The 14,497-nt window shown below is 40.2% G+C and overlaps 1 pseudogene; it reads left to right on the top strand.

Moving 5' to 3' along the window:
* The first annotated feature begins 7,466 nt into the window (after positions 1–7,466).
* On the top strand, positions 7,467–8,534 carry LOC117020245 (actin-related protein 2/3 complex subunit 1A-like; annotated as a pseudogene).
* The last annotated feature ends 5,963 nt before the right edge of the window (positions 8,535–14,497 follow it).

Here is a 14,497-nt window from a genome sequence, read left to right as displayed (position 1 = left end):
CCCACTACTGAATTCACCTAAAGATAGGCGAATCACGCGAGCGGGGCAGGAGGGAAGGGAGAAGTGCGGAGATGGAGCCCCACGGGCAAAGGATGCAGACCTAGCTCAGTTCTCCAAGCTCGCTGCATCCCGGAACTACCGCAGCTGTGGGAGAGGGAAGAACTCGGACTGCTAGGGCTCCGCTTATGGCCCACAGGCTGAGGGGACAGCACATACACGGCTGAACCCAACGCTCACGGCAGAGACTTCAGAACAAAGACTGAAGGAAGAAGGCTGAAAACGGTGGTTTAAGCCCTCACTGCTGAGCAGAGAACGGAAGCCTCAGGCACTGAGACTAGCCGCCCCCTCCATCATCTCCCAGAGCTCACCCCACCCCCACCTGCCCAGTACTAGAAGCGGAACAGTAGCAGTGTCAGATCAAAACAACAGAATATTTGCTGTTCTGAGAACTGTGGACCGCAGACACAGATTCGCAGCCCAACTAGTTCTGGCAAAGGGGAGAGAGCTGTGGAAGCAGGACCGGATGTGATGGTGGTCGCCGCCATTGCTCTGGGCCACCTCTCACAACTCACCCCGCCCCTGGCCCCACCTATCTGGGCAGATCCCTGCAGGAGTAAACAGGACTGCTGAAACATAGGGCTCTGAATCTGGTGCAGGAAGAGCTTTGGAACTTCAAAAGCTCTCTGCATACCCACACAGACACTGTGCCCTGTGACCCAGGCGAACTATTAACAGAAGAGAAGCCCGTCTCCCAGGGAATCCCCCCATTGTGTGAGAAGCTGGAATAGTGCAGAGAAAACATAGCACTACAGTGTGAGAGAGAAAAAAAAGCTGCAGTGGGAAAGAAAATAAAACATTCTACCAACAAGTACTGGAAAACAAAAGAAAGACCTCTTCCTATCAACCTGTTGCAGAAACCACTCCTGTAGATGTCTAGGAAGAGAAATAATAAATCAGTAATTGCCATGAATAACCAAGGCAACAAGAGAGCTCAGAAAGAAAGTGAAAAGTCTCCAGAAAAGGAATTTAAAGATATGGAAATATGTGACTTAAATGACAAAGAATTCAAGATTGCAGTTCTGAAAAAACTCAACAAGATGCAAGAAAACACAGAAAGGCAGTTTAATGAACTCAGAAACACAATCAAAGAACAATATGAGCATTTTACGAAAGAGATTGAAATTTTAAACAAGAACCAAATAGAATTTCTGGAGATTAAGAACTCAATAGAAGAAATTAAGAATGAAATAACCAGCTTAGGTAGTAGAGTTGACCAGATGGAGGAAAGAATCAGTGACATCGAAGATAGAAACTTGGAAATGACACGGATGGAAGAAGAAAGAGAATTGAGACTTAAAAGAAATGAAAGAACTCTACAAGGACTTTATGACTCCATCAGAAAGAGCAATGTAAGAATAATGGGCATACCAGAAGGAGAAGAAAGAGAGAAGGGAACAGAGAATATATTCAAACAAATTGTTGATGAGAACTTCCGAAACTTGTGGACAGAACTGGAACTTTGAATCCAAGAAGCAAATAAATCACCTACTTACCTCAATCCCAACAGGCCTTCTCCAAGGCACATTGTATTGAAGCTGTTTAAAATCAATGACAAAGAAAGAATCCTCAAGGCAGCCAGGGAAAAGAAGACGGTAACCTACAAAGGAAAGCCCATTAGATTATCATCAGATTTTTCAGCAGAAACTCTACAAGCCAGGAGGGAGTGGAACCAAATATTCAAACTATTGAAAGAGAGAAATTATGAGCCAAGAATAATGTATCCAGCAAAGATATCCTTTAGATATGAAGAAGGAATAAAGACCTTTCCAGACATACAGAAGCTGAGGGAATTTTCTAATACACGACCTGCACTACAAGAAATACTAAAGGAGGCTATTCGACCACCATAAACAGGGACAATTTGTGGCAACCAAAACATAAAAAGGGGGAGAGTAAAGGCCTGAACCGGAATATGGAAATGGAGAAAGTAAGCGTGCTGAAGAAAATGAAATACTCTAAATATCAAACTTTCTTTTACATAAACTTAAGGGTAACCACTCAAGAAAAATCCAGAACTGAAATATATACTATAATAAAAGAAGAAACAGAGGGAAAATCATAGAATACCACCACACAGAAATAATAGACAACAACAAAAAGGCAATGAAACAATACAATGGAGACACAGCCTTACCAGAAAACTAAAGATAGAATGACAGGAAATCCTCACATATCAATAATCACCTTAAACATAAATGGACTGAACTCACCAATAAAAAGGCACAGAGTAGCAGATTGGATCAAAAAACTAAACTCAAGCATATGCTGTCTCCAAGAGACACATCTCAGCTACAAGGACAAGCATAGACTCAAAGTGAAAGGGTGGAAATTGACACTCTAAGCAAATAGTACCCAGAGAAAACCAGGTATATCATTATGATGATATCAGATGAAACAGACTTCAGGGTGAAAAAGATAACAAGAGACAAAGATGGACATTTCATAATGGTAAAGGGGACTATACAACAAGAAGACATAACAGTCATCAATATTTATGCCCCCAATCAGGGAGCACCGAAATATACCAAGCAACTACTAACAGAACTAAAGGGAGAAATTGACCAAAACACAATTATACTAGGGGACCTAAATACATCACTGACAGCTATGGATAGACCATCCAAACAAAATAAATAATGAAATAGCAGCCCTAAATGACACATTAGATGAAATGGACATAATTGACGTATATAGAGCACTTCATCCTAAAACATCAGACTGTACATTCTTTTCTAGTGTACATAGAACATTCTCAAGGATAGACCATATATTGGGACATAAAATCAGCCTCAACAAATTTAAAAAGATTGAAATCATACCAAGCATATTCTCTGAACACAAGGCTTTAAAATTGGATATCAACTGCAAAAAGAAAGCAGGAAAAAACACAAATACATGGAGATTAAACAACATACTTTTAAAGAACAACTGGGTCAAAGAAGAAATTAGAGGAGAGATCAAAAGATACATAGAAACAAATGACAATGAAAATACATCCTACCAAAGTTTTTGAGATGCAGCGAAAGCAGTTTTAAGAGGGAAATTTATATCATTACAGGCCTATCTCAAGAAACAAGAAAAATCCCAAATAGAAAACCTCATATTACACCTTAAAGAACTAGAAAAAGAAGAACAAGGGAAACCCAAGGTCAGCAGAAGAAAGGAAATAACAAAAATCAGAGCAGAACTAAATGAAATAGAGAACAAAAAGACAATAGAAAAAATTAATGTGACAAAGAGCTGGTTCTTTGAAAAGATTAACAAAATTGACAAACCGTTGGCTAGGCTCACTAAGATAAAAAGAGAGAAGACACTAATTAACAAAATCAGAAATGAAAAAGGGGAAGTTATCACGGATGCCACAGAAATACAAAGGATCGTACAAGAATACTATGAAGGACTATATGCCACCAAATTCAAGAACCTAGAAAAAATGGACAAGTTCTTAGAAACATATAGCCTTCCAAGGCTGAACCATGAAGAACTGGAAAATCTAAACAGACTGATCACCAGTAATGAAATTGAATCAGTTGTCCAAAACCGTCCCAAAAGCAAAAGTCCAGGACCAGATGGCTTCACTAGTGAATTCTACCAAACCTTCAAAGAGGATCTAATACCAATCCTGCTCAAACTCTTCCAAAAAATTGAAAAAGAGACAGTACTCCCTAACTCATTTTATGAGGCCAACATTACCCTGATACCAAAACCTGGCAAGGACAACACAAAAAAAGAAAACTACAGACCAATATCTCTGATGAATACAGATGCAAAAATCCTAAACAAAATTCTAGCAAATCGAATACAACAATGCATTAAAAAGATCATTCATCACGACCAAGTGGGGTTCATCCCCGGGGCCCAAGGATGGTCCAACATCCGCAAATCCATCAATGTGATACATCACATAAACAAAATAAAGGACAAAAATCATATGATTATATCAATTGATGCAGAAAAAGCATTTGACAAGATACAACACCAATTTATGATTAAAACACTTAATAAAATAGGTATAGAAGGAAAATACCTTAACATAATAAAGGCCATATATGACAAGCCCTCAGCTAATCTCATAATTAATGGTGAAAAACTGAAGCCCTTTGCTTTACGTTCAGGAACACGACAGGGATGTCCCCTATCACCTCTGCTTTTCAACATACTGTTGGAAGTCCTTGCCAGAGCAATCAGGCAAGAGAAAGAAATAAAAGGCATCCACATTGGGAACGAAGAAGTTAAATTGTCACTCTTTGCAGATGACATGATGCTATATATAGAAAACCCTAAAGACTCCACCAAAAAGCTATTAGAAACAATCAACGAATACAGTAAAGTTGCTGGCTACAAAATCAACGTACAAAAGTCCATTGCATTCCTATACACTAACAATGAAATCTCAGAAAAAGAAATACAAAAAACAATTCTTTTTGCAATTGCAGCAAAAAGAATAAAATACCTAGGAATAAACTTAACCAAGGATGTGAAGGACCTATATGCTGAAAACTATAAGACATAAGAAATTGAAAGAAATTGAAGAAGACACAAAGAAATGGAAAGACATTCCGTGCTCCTGGATTGCAAGAATCAACATAGTTAAAATGGCCATGTTACCCAAAGCAATATACAGATTTAATGCAATCCCCATCAAAATCCCAATGGCAAATTTTTTTTCAAATAATACACATTTATTCTCTCACAGTTCTTTTTTTTTTTTTAATTCATTGGGGTGACAATTGTTAGTAAAATTACATAGATTTCAGGTGTACAATTCTGTATCACATCATCTATAAATTACATTGTGTGTTCACCACCCAGAATTAGTTCTCCTTCCATCACCATATATTTGATCCCCCTTTACCCTCATCTCCCACCCCCCAGCCCCCTTACCCTCTGGTAACCACTAAACTATTGTCTGTGTCTATGAGGTTTCTTTTTTTCTTAGACGTTTATCATTTATATCCCTCACACTGTGGACCCCCCTCTCCCCATCCACTATCCCTCTGACATCACACCGAGCCATCCCATTTCCACTATCTCCACTCCCAATGCTGGACTCTGCCTCTTGTAAATGTATACATACCTATATATACATACATATATATATATATATATATATATATATATATATATAATATTATAGTTGGCATTCATTATTGTTCAGCTTCAGGTGTACAGTGCAGTGATCAGGCATCTACATCTTCCCTGAGATGGTCTCCCAAATGGGACACGTGTCTATCGGATACCCTACAAAATCTTTACAACATTATTGATTACATTCCCCAGGTTAATTTTCAAAACCCCGTGCCCAATGGCATTTTTTAAAGAAGTAGAACAAAAAATCATCAGATTTGTGTGGAACCACAAAAGACCACGAATAGCCAAAGCAATCTTAAGAAAAAAGAACAATGCTGGAGGTATCACACTCCCTGACTTTAGCTTGTACTACAGGGCTACAATAATCAAAACAGCATGGTACTGGCAGAAAAACAGACACATAGACCAATGGAATAGAATTGAGAACCCAGAAATAAAACCACATAAATATGGACAGATAATTTTTGACAAAGAAGCTAAAAACATACAATGGAGGAAAGACAGCCTCTTCAATAAATGGTGCTGGGATAATTGGAAAGCCACGCGCAAAAGAATGAAACTGGACTGCTATCTGTTACCATGTACCAAAATTAATTCAAAATGGATCAAAGACTTAAGCATAAGACCTGACACAATAAACTGCATAGAAGAAAACATAGGTACTAAACTTATGGACCTCGGGTTCAAAGAGCATTTTATGAATTTGACTCCAACGGCAATGGAAGTAAAAGCTAAAATAAACGAATGGGACTATATGAAACTTAAAAGCTTCTGCACAGCAAAAGAAACCATCGACAAAATAAAAAGGCAACCAACTGAATGGGAGAAGATTTTTGCAAACAATGCCTCCGATAAGGGGCTAATATCCAAAATATACAAGGAACTCATAAAACTCAACAACAAAAAAACAAACAACCCAATTGAAAAATGGGCAGACGACCTGAAGAGACATTTCTCCAAAGAGAACATAGAAATGGCAAATAGACATGAAAAAATGCTCAACATCACTAATCATCAGAGAAATGCAAATAAAAACCACAGTGAGATACCACCTCACCCCAGTCAGAATGGCTATCATCAACAAGACAAATAGTAACAAATGCTGGAGAGGCTGTGGAGAAAAAGGAACACTCATACACTGTTGGTGGGAATGCAGACTGGTGCAGCCGCTATGGAAGGCAGTGTGGAGGTTCCTCAAAAAATTACAAATAGAATTACCATATGACCCAGCAATCCCTCTCCTGGGTATCTACCAAAAAAATCTGAAAACATTTATCCATAAAGACATGTGTGCTCCAATGTTCATTGCAGCTTTGTTTACGGTGGCCAAGACATGGAAACAACCAAAATGTCCTTGGATAGATGAATGGATAAAGAAGTTGTGGTATATATACACAATGACATACTCTTTGGTGGTAAGAAAAGATGATATGGGAACATTTGTGACAATATGGATGGATCTTGAGAGTATAGTGCTAAGCGAAATAAGTAAGACAGAAAAAGCAGAGAACCATATGATTTCACTGACATGTGGTATATAAACCAAAAACAACAAAAGAACAAGGCAAACAAATGAAAAACAAAAAGTCATAGACATAGACAATAGTTTAGTGGTTACCAGAGGGTAAAGGGGGAGGGAGGTGGGAGGTGAGGGTAAGGGGGATCAAATATATGGTGATGGAAGGAGAACTGACTCTGGGTGGTGAACACACAATGGGATTTATAGATGATGTGATACAGAATTGTACACCTGAAATCTATGTAATTTTACTAACAATTGTCACCACAATAAATTTAAAAAAAAAAGAGAGAGGACTCAATTAAAATCAGAAATGAAAGCGGAGACGTAACGACCAACACAACCAACACCATAGAAATACAAAAGATTATCAGGAAATATTATGAACAATTATATGCCAACAAACTGTACAACCTGGAAGAAGTGGATAAATCCCTAGGAACATACAATCTTCCAAGGCTGAATCACTAAAAAAAGAAACAATCTAAACAGACCAATAACTACTAATGAAATCAAATCAGTAATCAAAAAACTCTCAACAAACAGAAGCCTCGGAGAAGATGTCTTCACAGGTGAATTTTATCAAACATTCAAAAAAGAATTGATCTGTCAGCGTCTGCCTCGGAACTTGGGTCCTCCTCCCACACCAGCCAGAGCCTGTTCGCGTCAACTGACCAGAGTCCACTAATTCTCCACTCCAAGTCCATCCAGATTGCCCCAATACCAGCTTTTTATTTTTTGAAAACACTAAGAATAATGTCCCTGCATCAAGTTTTACTAGAGCCAATCACCTGTCATGCCCGGAATAGGGATCGTACCCAGATTGCCTGAGTCTCATAATCACGAAGTCCACATCTATAAGAAGGACGGGGGCCAGTGCGTGAAAGCTCATGAACTCAACAGCACAATGGACACATCACAGGTATCGACTGGCCTCCGAAGAGCGACAGCATCGTCTCTTGTGGGACAGACTGCAATGCCGACGTCTGGAGTCAGAAAGATGGTGTCTGAAAGCCAACCCTGGTAATCCTGAGACTGAATCGTGTAGCCACTTTTGTCAAGTGGTCCTCACTGAGAACAAATTTGCTGTGGGAAGTGGAACACAACTCATTTCCGTTTGTTACTTCGAGTTCGAAAATGACTGGTGGGTAAGCAAGCACAATAAAAAGCCAATTTGTTCCACGGTCCTCAGCTTGGATGGGCAACCCAACAATGTTTCGCTGGCAGCAGGATTATGTGGTTTCAAATGCAGAGTGTTTTCTGCATACATCAAAGAAGTGGATGAAAAGCCAACCATTAAGCCCTGGGGCAGCAAGATGCCTTTTGGTCAGCTGATGTCAGAGTTTGGTGGCAGCGGCACCGGTGGCAGGGTGCATGGGGTCAGCTTCTCCGCCAGTGGGAGCCATGTGGCCTGCATCAGCCATGACAGCATCGTGTCCATTGCCGATGCCTCAAAAAACATGCAGGTCTCAACTCTGACAACGGAGTTCCTGCCCCTCCTGAGTGTATCATTTGTCTCAGAGAATAGCATAGTCGCTGCTGGCCGTGACTGCTGACCGATGCTGTTTAACTACGATGACAGTGGCTGCCTGACTCTCCTCTCCGAGCTAGACATTCCAAAACCGAGCACCCTGAGCAACATGCCTGCCATGGAACGCTTCCACAACATGGGCAAGAGGGCCACAACCGAGGACGGCAACACAGCCTTGGAGGGCCTGCACCAGAATAGCATCAAACAAGCATCTATTTATGAGGTGACAAGCAAGATTGCGGTAAATTTTGCACTATTGGCATCAATGGAGCCATGACAATTTGGGATTTCAAGACCTTAGAGCCTTTCATCCAGGGCCTTTGGATAATGTGAAACTGAGTGAGCCTCCGAGACCCAGCGTGACTGACTGACAAACTGCCCCGTCGGCAGCTCTGCCATTTGCATGATGTTGCAGAGAGCCAGCTGCAAGGAAACACTGAAGACCTATCTCGCAAATGTTGTTTGTGTCTTTTTGTTTGAATATAATTGGTGAAAGTGTTGGTTTTTAAGAGCAGCAGCGCTTGGATTTTGTTTGTTTTTTGTTTTGTTGGTTTTGGTTTTTGCTATTTCATTCATTCTTGACCAAAGCTTCTCTTTTGGTAGCTTATTATGTAAAATTGTCACACTAACTTAAAAGAAAGGGTGGGGAGATATGTAAATTGCTAAAAAAAATTTAAGTAAAAATACTGAAATGTGAAACAAAAGAAAGGAATTAATACCTATCCTTGTCAAACTATTCCAAAAAACTGAAGAGGAGGGGAGTCTCCCAAACTCATTTTACAAGGCCAGAATTACCCTGATTAACAAAACAAGATAAAGACACTACAAAAAGAACCAGGAGGAGGAGAAGAAGAAAGAAAATTATAGGTCAATATTCTTGATGCACGTAGGTGTAAAAATCTTCAACAAAATAACCAACCCAACTCAACAGTACATTAAAAAAAATCACATACCATGATCAAGTAGGATTTATTTCTGAGAGGCAAAGTTGGTTCAACATCTGCAAATCAATTTATGTGATATATCACATTTAAAAAATGAAGGATAAAAATCCCAATGATCGTATCAATAGATGTAGAAAAGGCATCTGACAAAATAACATTCTTTTATGATTTTAAAAAACTCTCAGCAAAGTGGGGATAGAGGGAACATAACACAATAAAGGTCGTATATGACAAATCCACAGATAATATACTCAGTGCAAAGCTGAAAGCACTTTCTTTAAGATCAGGAACACAACAAGGGTGTCCACTTTCACCGCTTTTATTCAACGGCATGTTGGAAGTCTTATCCAGAACAATCAGGCAAGGAAAAGAAATAAAAGGTATCCAAATTGGAAAAGAAGTAAAACTATCATTATTTGCAGATGACATGACACTATACAGAGAACACCCTAAAGAATCCACCAAAGAACTATTAGTACTAGTCATTGAATTCAGTGAAGTAACAAGATACAAAAATTAATAATCAGAAATCAGTTGCATTTTTATGTATCAAATAACAGACTATCAGGAAGAGAAATTAAGAAAATAATTCCATTTGCAATTGCATCAAAAAGAATAAAATACCTGGGAATAAATTTAACCAAGGAGTGAAAGAGGTATATTTGGAAAACTATAGGACATTGAAGAAAGAAACTGAAGAAGATACAAATAAATGGAAGCATGTACTGTACTTATGGATAGAAAGAATTAACATCATTAAAATATCCATAATACCCAGAACAATCTACAGATCCAATTCAATCCCTAGCAAAATACCAATGGCACTTTTCACAGAACTAAAACAAGTAATCCTAAAATTTGTATAGAATCACAAAAGACCCTGACTAGCCAAAGCAATCTTGAGCTAGAAGAACAAAGTTGGAAGTATGATGCTACCTGATATCAAATTATACTACAAGGCTATAGTAATCAAAACAGGATGGTACTGGCATAAAAACAGACATATAGATAAATGGAACAAAATAGAGAACCGAGAAATAAACCCATGCTTATGTAGTCAATTAATCTATGACAAAGGAGTCAAGAATATACAATGGGTTAAAGACAGTCTACTCAACTGCATCACTTTCTTACACCATATACAAAAATAAACTCAAAATGGATTAGAGACTTAAATGTAAGACCTAAAACCATAAAACTCCTAGAAGAAAACATAGGCAGTATACTTTTAACATTGCTTTTTTTTTTTTTTTTTTTTTTTTTTTAACATTGCTCTTAATTATACTTTTTTTGGATACGTCTCCTCAGGCAAGGAAAACAAACAAAAAAAAATCAACAAATGGGACTACATCAAACTAAAGAGTTGTTACACAGTGAAGGAAACCATCAACAAAGTGAAACAACAACCTACTAAATGGAAGAAGATATTCACCAATGATGCATTCAATAAGAGGTTAATATCCAAGGGTGGCCGGATGGCTCAGTTGGTTGGAGCACGAGCTCTGAACAACAGGATTGCTGGTTCAATTCCCACATGGGCCAGTGCACTGCACCCTCCACAACTAAATTGAAGACAATGAGCTGCTGTTGAGCTTCCAGAGGGGTGGCCGGATGGCTCAGTTGTTTAGAGCATGAGCTCTCAACCACAAGGTTGCCGGTTCAATTCCCGCATGTGATGGTGGGCTGCGCCCCCTCCAACTAAAGATTGAAAACAGCGACTGGACTTGGAACTGAGCTGTGCGCCCTCCACAACTAGATTGAAGGACAACGACTTGGAGCTGATGGGCCTTGGAGAAACACACTGTTCCCCAATATTCCCCAATAAAAATTAAAAATTAATAATAATAATAATAATGAGGTTAATATCCAAACTATATAAGGAATTCATAAAACTTAACACCAAAAATAAGGCAGAGGACCTGAATAAACATCTCTGCAAAGAGGAGATACAGATGGCCAATAGACATGTGAAAAGATGCTCAACATCACTAATTATCAGGGAAATGCAAATTAAAACCAGAATGAGATACCACCTCACACCCGTCAGAAAGGCTATCATCAATAAATCAACAAACAAGAAGTGCTGGTGAGGATGTGAAGAAAAGGGAATACTTGTGTCCTGTTGGTGGGATTGTAAATTGGTGCAGCCCCTATGGAAAACTGTATGGAGTTTCTTCAAAAAATTAAAACTAGAGGGCCGGCCAGGTGGCTCAGGCGGTTGGAGCTCCGTGCTCCTAACTCCGAAGGCTGTCGGTTCGATTCCCACATGGGCCAGTGGGCTCTCAACTACAAGGTTGCCGGTTCGACTCCCGCAAGGGATGGTGGGCTGTGCCCCCTGCAACTAGCAACGGCAACTGGACCTGGAGCTGAGCTGCGCCCTCCACAGTTAAGACTGAAAGGACAACAACTTGAAGCTGAATGGCACCCTCCACAACTAAGATTGAAAGGACAACAACTTGACGTGGAAAAAAAGTCCTGGAAGTACACACAGTTCCCCAATAAAGTCCTGTTCCCCTTCCCCAATAAAATCTGAAGAAAAAAAAAAAATTAAAACTAGAACTACAATATAACCCTGCAGTTCTACTTCTGGGTATTTATCCAAAGAAATCCAAAAGACTAATTTGAAGAGATACAAGGTATGATCAAACAATACAGTAAATGTTTAAATTAACAAAAATATTACAATAAAAGACACATGCCATGAATCCCCTTCAAAATACACCCTCTCACTTCGAACACACTTATCTCATCATTCTTGCCACTTTCTGAAGCAGTTCTTGAAGTCCTCTTTTGTAAGTGTCTTTAGTTCCACTATCGTGGCTGCCTCGATGTCCTGAATAGATTCAAAACATGTACCTTTCATGGTCATTTTGACTTTGGGGAAGAGCCAGAAATCGGATGGTGCCAGATCCAGTGAATAAGGTGGATGAGGACACACCGTAATGTTTTTATTTAACAGAAATTGCCATATACCAGAAGTGATGTGTGACATGGAGCGTTGTCATGATGGAGGATGATTTACAGCACACTTTAAAACACACCTTCTTTCAACCATAGCTCACACCCGATTGACTGCACCAAACAAGTTGAAACTTGTCACACACTGTTACTAAGGTTCAACATTCTACTTCCCGTATTGAAGATCCCTGCCTTTCCATTGAACGCACTCAGCAGCAGAATTCACCATATTTTTTAATCATAAAAAAGGCTGTGTCCCACCTTATTCACCAGATCTGGCATTCTTCCCTAAAGTCAAAATGACCATGAAAGGTAAATGTTTTGAATCAATTCAGGACATCGAGACAGCCATGACAGCACAACTAAAGACACTCACAAAAGAGGAGTCCATAAACTGCCATTCAGAAAGTGGCAAGAACGATGGGATAAGTGTGTTTGATGTGAGGGGGGAGTATTTTGAAGGGGGATTCATGGCAATGTGTCTTTTACTGTAATAATTTTTTTATTTAAACATTCACTGTATTTTGTGATCACACCTCATACACCAGGGGAGAAAGGAGAAAAATCACGCCAGAATCCTCTGCATCATTCAACCTAGACCTTTTCTTTCAATTCTGTGCCTATAGCAACTCTTGACCTATAGCAAAGGCAAAGGAAATAGATACACTGATTAACCCTGTCTCTAATAATTAAGAAAATTTGATACTGTAAGAAATCAAGAACAGGAGCCAATGGAACCAGCCCAGGCAGTCAGTTCAAATCACACTGAAGCCGTGATTCACTTCTCCTTCAAGCTCTTTCCTTTCCTAATAATCAGCATTGACTCCAAAGGAGAGTGCTAGTTTCCCAGAGGTAAACCTCCAATTTGTTTCTCTCAGGAATTCTGAGGGATGAAGCATGGATTTGAAATCAGGCAGCATTTGAGGCAGAAATATTTCTACTTAACTTTAGACTCAGAACCTGGCTTTAATTTGGAATTAAGAATGCTATTAGAACTAGGATATTCCAGTTAAAAATAAAACATTTATGCAAGATGCAAAGAAAGTGAGACACCCACCATCACCACCACCGCCACGCTCACACTCACCCTGGGGGACGTGACAAAGGCAGCATCATGATCATGGTCCCTGGAGCTGGGATCAGTACTGACTTTTGCAAAAATGGGCAGATAAGTGAGTCATCTTTGCTTCTGGAAGAGGAGTCATGCCTGAGCTGGGCACCCTGTCTCAGACCCTCTCCTTCATTAACTCATAAGTCACTTACTCGGCCCCAGGAGTTCGAAGAGCAGCGGTCACAGAACCAGGAAAGCAGGGGAGACTTTCCCTCTCCTCATCTTGAAATGATTTACAGGGCAAGTTGTCATCTAGGATGCTTGGGTTCCAGAGGAAAGAGGTGCTGCCAAGAGAGGTTAGGGGCATACCCCAGGGCCTTGATGGAAAGTAAAGTTGCAAGAAAATCCAAGAAGGCCAGTCAGTGCCAGAGTGAGCCTCCTAGGGTTAGGGGCTGGGGAGCTCCACAAATTGCCCCACAGTTTGACTCCTAGTTTTCTTCTCCTTTCTCATGAGCCTATCTAAGGCCTTTATACCTGCCCCTGGGTAGGGGAGGCCAGCGCTTTGGGAGGGGCATCTCTGTGCTATGCTTCCTGCAGTTCAGGAGAGAGGTACCCTGTAGGAGTCAAGGCAGAAGAGAGGGGCAGGTTGGCAAGAACAGAGGGTGCAGGCACAAGGAGGAACAGGGAGAGAAGCAGAATGAGGGGATCAAGCTTGTCAAGTGGAAGGGACCCAACCTTTGAATGAGAGATGATCTGAAGCCTGTTTTCTTTGAGTGTATGCCTCATTTCCAAAGCAGAAGGCCTGTGTGGAAGAAAGAAAGAGGAAGAGAAGAAAGGAAGTAAATGGATCTTAAAGGTCAACAGGTGTCCACGTGGGGGAAGCTGGAGATTTGGGGTGTGAAGACAAGACACACTGGAGGTTTCCTCCGGAGCGTTCTTTCCTATACATAGGGCAGCACACAGCTGTGTGATAGTTTCTCTGGACTCTCTCAAAGTAGAGAAGATCCACTGAACGAATCTCTCAGCTCTATCATCAAAAGGAGTGAGTGGGGGGTGGGAGGGGAACAGCACCACCAGCTTCCCAGGCCTATCTTTGGCAATGGCTCTTTCAGCATGGGCCAGGGCTCCACACTCATGAGAGTCCCTATTTCCAGGACTCGTAATTAGTAGGGGGTTGAATTTTACTCCATGTAACTCAGATGTGCAAACACAAAAACATAACTTGATTGGCTGTAACTCATCTGACTTAGTTCTGTGGTAAAGGATGAGGCTGTAAATTTCAGCTTGTCAAATACTGGTGTTTCGGTTTCCTTTTCTTTTCAAAGGGTCTCTTTTGGAGGACA

Source organism: Rhinolophus ferrumequinum, chromosome 3, assembly GCF_004115265.2.
Source record: "Rhinolophus ferrumequinum isolate MPI-CBG mRhiFer1 chromosome 3, mRhiFer1_v1.p, whole genome shotgun sequence".
Classification (NCBI taxonomy): Eukaryota; Metazoa; Chordata; class Mammalia; order Chiroptera; family Rhinolophidae; genus Rhinolophus; species Rhinolophus ferrumequinum.
The sequence above is the reverse complement of the archived record's forward strand: the minus strand, read 5'-3'. Positions and strand labels throughout refer to the sequence as shown.